The sequence below is a fragment of the Pseudorca crassidens genome, chromosome 10 (assembly GCF_039906515.1).
Source record: "Pseudorca crassidens isolate mPseCra1 chromosome 10, mPseCra1.hap1, whole genome shotgun sequence".
Taxonomy (NCBI): Eukaryota; Metazoa; Chordata; class Mammalia; order Artiodactyla; family Delphinidae; genus Pseudorca; species Pseudorca crassidens.
This window is the reverse complement of record NC_090305.1, coordinates 71,961,305-71,967,780: the sequence shown is the minus strand read 5'-3', so window position 1 is coordinate 71,967,780 and position 6,476 is coordinate 71,961,305.

Below are 6,476 nucleotides of genomic sequence, written 5' to 3'. Positions count from 1 at the left end.
GTCAGGATACAAGCAGAGAAGCAGAACCTGTAGGTCTATATTAAAGATTTGTGGCAAAGAATTGGATTGCTCCAAGGTGGTGGGCTGAGGGGACTGATAGGTAAGTCACAAACTGCAGAGGAGGCTGGAGCTGCCACAGAAGAAGTCACTTTTCTTCTTCAGCCTTTCAACCAACTGAATCAGATCCACCCAGTTATCTAGAATAATCCCTTTTACTTAAAATCAACTGATTACGGGATTTAATCACATCTACAAGATACCTTCACAGCAGCACCTAGGTTAGTGTTTGATTGAATAATTGGGGACACAGCCTAGCTGAATTGAAACAGGAGGGAAGGGGGGCAGGGCACAACCTTTGAAAGAATGACATAGCCCGAGGACATGACATAAACGGATTAGAACCAAATGGGTCCAAGATGGTGGGCAAGTCGACTTCCACTAGACCTCGAGCCTCAGTATACGCTCATTGTAACACATCAGTAAGCTAAATGACAAACCTACAGGTGCCATGACAGTTCCAAGGCCAACCATAAGGATGAAAAAGTGGGCAGTGGCCCAGTTCATGGAAATCCCCGCCCCTTCCCGGAATAGCTGGAATACTCCTCCCACTCATTAGCCTATGAAATTACCCACCCTTATAAAAACTGACAATCCCATACCTTGGTGCCTTTCTCACCTTCTGAGATGGCCCACACTCTGTCTGTGGAGTGTTTCTCACTTCTTACCTATTACTTTGTCTCACTGAATCCTTTCTGCAATGAGACATCAAAAACCTGAGCTTCATTAAGTCCTGAAACCAGGTGTGCAATCTCAGTTGGAAGACTGGGAGTTTGGTCTGGGTTCTAGTCCCGGCCATGTGGGTTCAAGTCCCAGTCTGGGTTTTGGCTGGGTTTGAGTCCCGGCACGTGAGTTCAAGTTCCAATTTGGGGTGCACGGTTTCAGAATGACATATAAAACAGACTGTCAGAGTATTTTGCTATATTCTCAAATTTTCTACAAAGAACATGTGTTGTCATTTGTATAATTTTTTTTTTTAAGCAGTAAGTGACAAAACCACCATGAGATACCACTTTGCACCTACAAGGCTAGTTAAAATAAAAAAGACAAGAGGATGGGCTTCCCTGGTGGCGCAGTGGTTAAGAATCTGCCTGCCAATGCAGGAGACATGGGTTCAAGCCCTGGTCTGGGACGATCCCACATGCTGTGGAGCAACTAAGCCTGTGTGCCACAACTACCGAGCCCGTGCGCCACAACTACCGAGCCTGCATGCCACAACTACTGAAGCCCGCGCTCCTAAAGCCCGTGCTCTGCAACAAGAGAAGCCATCGCTATGAGAAGCCCGTGCACCACAACAAAGAGTAGCCCCCGCTCACTACAACTTGAGAAAGCCTGCGTGCAGCAACAAAGACCCAACGGAGCCAAAAATAAAAATAAATAAATTTATTTAAAAAAATTATTAAAAGATACATTTCTGCAAGAAGAAAAGTGAATCCAGAGAGAAGATTTGGGAGTAAAGAAGCAAACCCTGACTGGTTCGAGTCCCAGCGCGTAGGTTCAAGTCCCAATCTGGGTTTAAGCTGGGTTCGAGTCCCGGCATGTGGATTCAAGTCCCAATCTGAGGTGCACAGTTTCAGTACCACGCGGCTTACAGGATCTTAGTTTCCCGACCAGGGAATGAACCCAGTCCCCCGGCAGTGAAAGTGCTGAGTCCTAACCAGTGGACCACCAGGGAATTCCCAAGTTGTGATTTTTTTAAAAAGCAATAAAATGAGAAAGGAAGGAGAGAGAGCCGTGTGCACCGGGGTTAGAGCTGACTTCTAGCAAAGTCGAGGAGCTGGTGAGTTATCCCCTGTGTCCAGGTTCCCTTTCCCCACCCCTGCCTCCCTGTCATGGGGCTCTTGCCCAGTGCCCACGGTCCCAGAGTCTGCAGGTGTCCTGGAGAAAACCATCTATAAAACTCATCTCAGAATTCTCTCTTCTCATTGATTTTCCCTTTGCTCACTGGACAAGGGGGTCTAATACCTCCTGCTGCCTACATACCACTGCCAGGAAGAGCTTACAGCTGTGAAAATGAGGGTAGCCTCCCCACCTTGAATTTGCTTTCCCCAGGCAGAGAAAGGGAAAACAAGAAGAAACCTCTGTTTGTTGTGAGAATGAGCCCATTTTACAAATGTGAGGAAACAGAGGCCCAGAAACATGCAGGGATCCACTCAAGGCTATGCAGGTCTTGGATTCCCTCCCTCTGCCCTCTCCCCCAAGCACATGGCTGAGAGGCAGAGGTGACTGAGTCACAACCAGACTTCCTGGAGAGCTCATTGCCAAATATGTATCAAGGGCTTTAGAAGGGTTGCCACCCTCTGACCTAGCAGCTTCCCATTGAAAACTCTGGGAAAACTCCCAGCTAAGCTGCCAGGAGGACAAGGATTTAGGTACCACATGTTAACTGCAGGGTAATACATCTTGGTGAAAACCTGGAAGCACTCCAAATACTCATCACTAAGGGATGGTTAATAATGAGGACATAGCTCCATGATGGGACAATACACAGCTAGTAAAAACGATGTCTTTGAAGAATTTGGGAATGCTAATGGGAAAATGTAAATGAAAAATGGAGAATTTTATGTGATCCTGACAATAAGAAAACAAAAGAAACTATAGTAGCAAACACCTATTGAAGGGTCCCCCACTTCTACTCTCCAGCCCCTCTCCCTGACCCTTGACCCTGTTTTATTTTCTTCAAACAATTGTAATAAATCAGTATTTGTCAAATGAGGGAATCCCCTGGCGGTCCAGTGGTTAGGACTCCGAGCTTCCTCTGGAAGGGTCACAGGTTCAATCTCTGGCGGGAGCTAAGATCCTGCATGCAGCGTGGTGCAGCCAAAAAAAAAAAATTTGTCAAACGAACAAATGACTTTACCAGTGGTCCTCTTTGGGTGGCATTACATACAATTTTAGTTTACTTCTAAATTTTCTGTACCTTCCAGGTTTTTACAATGAGTGTACTTTACTTTTACCTTTGGAGGGGGGGCAGTGTTTTTAAAAAACAAGAACAAAAACAAAAGTTAAATCAGAAAAATCAGAGGTTCTGTGAGTTGAACTGTGTGTCATCTCACGTCCCTGGGGGCAACATTATCAAAAGAAACTTTACCCCAAAAATGCCTCTGGAAGGAAATTTCCGGCATTGAGAGGAGAGATGGATTTATTAAAACTGAATTCTTCATCAACCTACAAGCCCGTTAGAGAGTGTCCAACGGGCCCTCTGCTATGCATTGGTGGACACGAGGCTGGACACATCCTCACACAAGGACCCATCCCAGGCCCCCACAGGCTTTGAGCCCCGGATATGAGTCAAAGACAGTGTTCCGAAGACCCAGACTGGGATGTTGCCTCCACTGCAAGCCCCGTGCTGACTTAGGGCCCCCAGCACTAGCCCAGGCCTGCCCCAGGAGCCGCACGTGGGCCAGACCTGCCAAAGTGATGCCCAGTGCTGTCATTCAGGAACACAGCTGCTCGGGACCCGTTCACGCCTCATTGGTGTCCACTCAGGGGATGTGCAGAAGCACATCAGGATAGCTCTGCCCTGAATTTCATGTAGATAGCAGAGCAAGGGCAGGAGGGACCTCCCACTGGTGAGCACCCACCGCCTGGAGGTTTGCTCCCAACTCAGAAACATCCAAGGAAACAGCCTGGCTTATGAAACACAGAGGCAGCTTTACATAATCGTGAGAAATTACAAGAAAAAGCGCATTCATAAAAATGCATCTCCAGGGCTTCCCTGGTGGTACAGTGGTTAAGAATCCACCTACCAATGCAGGGGACATGGGTTTGAGCCCTGGTCCAGGAAGATCCCACATGCCACGGAGCAACTAAGCCCGAGCGCCACAACTATCGAACCTGCGCTCTAGAGCTCGCGAGCCACAACTACTGAAGCGGGTGCGCCTAGAGCCCGTGCTCCACGTCAAGAGAAGCCACCGCAATGAGAAGCCCGCGCACGGCAACGAAGAGTACCCCGCGCTCGCCACAACTAGAGAAAGCCCGCGCGCAGCAATGAAGACCCAAAGCAGCCATTAATTAATTAATTTAAAAAATTAAAATAAAAAAAAAATGCATCTCCCAATCTCAACAGTGCTTTTTTCAAGATGGAATTTTGTTTTGCTTTTTTTTTGGATTATAAAAGTCAACAGTGTTCACTAGCACTAAATTCCAGCCAAAGAGAAATTCATAAAGTAGAAACCCAAAGTCTCCCTCAGTCCAACCCTCCAAAGTCCCCCATGGCTTGAAGTCTGTCCTTGCAGCCTCTGTTCTGCCCAGACACACTTACGAACACACACATGCATGGGTACACACGCATGCGCATACACACACATGCGTGTGCACACTTTAATTTATTTTTGACAGAAATAGGATCACACTCTACCTGCTGTTCTATACCTTGCTTTACTCTGTTTACATGTCACAGACATCTCCCCACCACAGCTGGACTTTCAGTGCTTCACTTAGCCCCATGGCGTAACCAGCGAGGCATTGAACTCAGGTCTGTCCAGGTCTCCCTGATGTTTTTCTCTGGAGAGTTCTCAGCCCCAAAACAGAATTGCCTGAGTGTCTTCTTAGAAATGCAGAGCCCCAGGCCCCACCCTAGGGATTCTGATTCAGAAGGTTAGATGTGGTGACCAGGGATTCGTGGGTAGAATAACTGTTTCAGGCAATTCTTATGACTCAGCCAGCTAGGGGACTGTCATGTCTGGTGATTGGGACCCTTAGGAGCTACAGTTCCCCACAGGCCCTTCCAATTTCTGTCCGCAAGTCAGAAATGGGGATACTTTAGAGTATCCCCATTTCTCAGGAGGCTTGGTCTTCACACCGATTGGGTGAAATGACCACGTAGGGCCCCACCAGCCCGTGCCTGCTGCCATTGCAGACATGCTTGCCCATGGAACTTCCCTCAACATCATCTCCCAGGCACAGAGTTCCTAGTGGAAGGGCACGAGCACTGTGGAGGTCTTCATGTCCAAGGGTCTAGTTGGGTGCCCAGGTCTGAGCAGCAGGAGGAGCTAGACCTTGGCTCTGCCCTCTGCCTTAGCTAAGGCGCCCAGACCTTGTAGGCCAGGGGGGTCGGGGAGCAGGGCAGGAGGAGAAGGCTGTGGTGATGCCAAACTGGGTCTTATTCACCTGGAATCCTGGGATGACAAGAAGCTGCCCCAGGGGTCCCTAGAGCCCCACAATGGGGCAGGTGGAGGGGCATTTTATTCTATCACTGCTGGATCCCCAGAGCCATGGAGAGAACTGTGCCACCATTAGAGACCAGGGTGGGTGCAGAATGGCAAGGATTAGTCCCATTGGGCAGAGGGAGAAATTGAGGCTTGGAACAGGAAAACACTGCTCTAAAGGCCAGAGTTGGAAGGCACAGAGCTTCCAAAGGGTTTCAAAGGTATGTCTTTTCTTATCAGACTGAGGGCAGAGGCACACGTCAGGTCTCTGACATGGCATACCCCTGGGGCTATCTCACTCCAATCCAGCCTTCAGCCCTTGCCAGCTTTGGACCCAACCCTGGGTGGGCAGGCCTCCGTGGGCTGGGCCGGCAGGACCCAAGTGCTATGAGATGCACTTGGCTTAGGGTCTGGCTGGGCATCTGGGAGCCAGGCCAGCAGAGGAACAGCCAAGGAGCACCCAGAAGTGGGGTGGGGGACTCAGTCACATTCAGTCCATTGTCCCTCATGACCCAGAACTCTTGAGTGTTGGCAAAAGACACAGAGGGGACACAGGCAAGGAAGGCCTGGCCACTTGCCTCCCTCAGCTTGCTCAGGGGCTCAGCATCAGACAGATCTGATGCAGCCCCCTCCTCAGCCACTGATTTGAGGGGATACCTTTCTCTGTCCTCTGTAAAATGGAGCTTCTTCCTGTATAAGACGTGGTAAAGGGTATCAGCCTCCTGGGGCATGTGGGGTGGGTGAACTCCACCGACAACATCTGTGATGACGGTCCCCTCCCTACTCCCTCTCGGGGGACCTTCATCCCCCTGGGGGGCCAGGGGACCTGGTAAGAGCAGAGGTGGGTTCTCCTGTCCTTACAGACCTGGAAACCAAATCTAGTGATCTCCCTAAGAGTCAGCAGTGTTATTAGGCCTTAATAACTTGTGAACGGTTTGCCTCTAGTAATTTCTCGGTTAACATTAACTGATATTATCATTACTACTCATATGTATTCTCATTTTCATAATCCTCATCCTCCTACAGGCTCCTCAAGCCCTGGGGTCCCTCTCTGGGGCTGGGGCTCGAGGACAGGGCGTGTTTGCTAGGGCAGAGCTCCCTGCACGCACCAGCCCTGTGACCTTAATTGACCTTACCAGTTTCAGTTTGCTCATTTTTACTAAGGTACAATCAATGAAGCCTCCCCTCTCAGTTTCACTCCAGGGCTTTGTGGAGGAAGGAGAGCGGTCTGCAGTGAAGATGCGAGTCAACAGAAGAACCCTGAGCCGG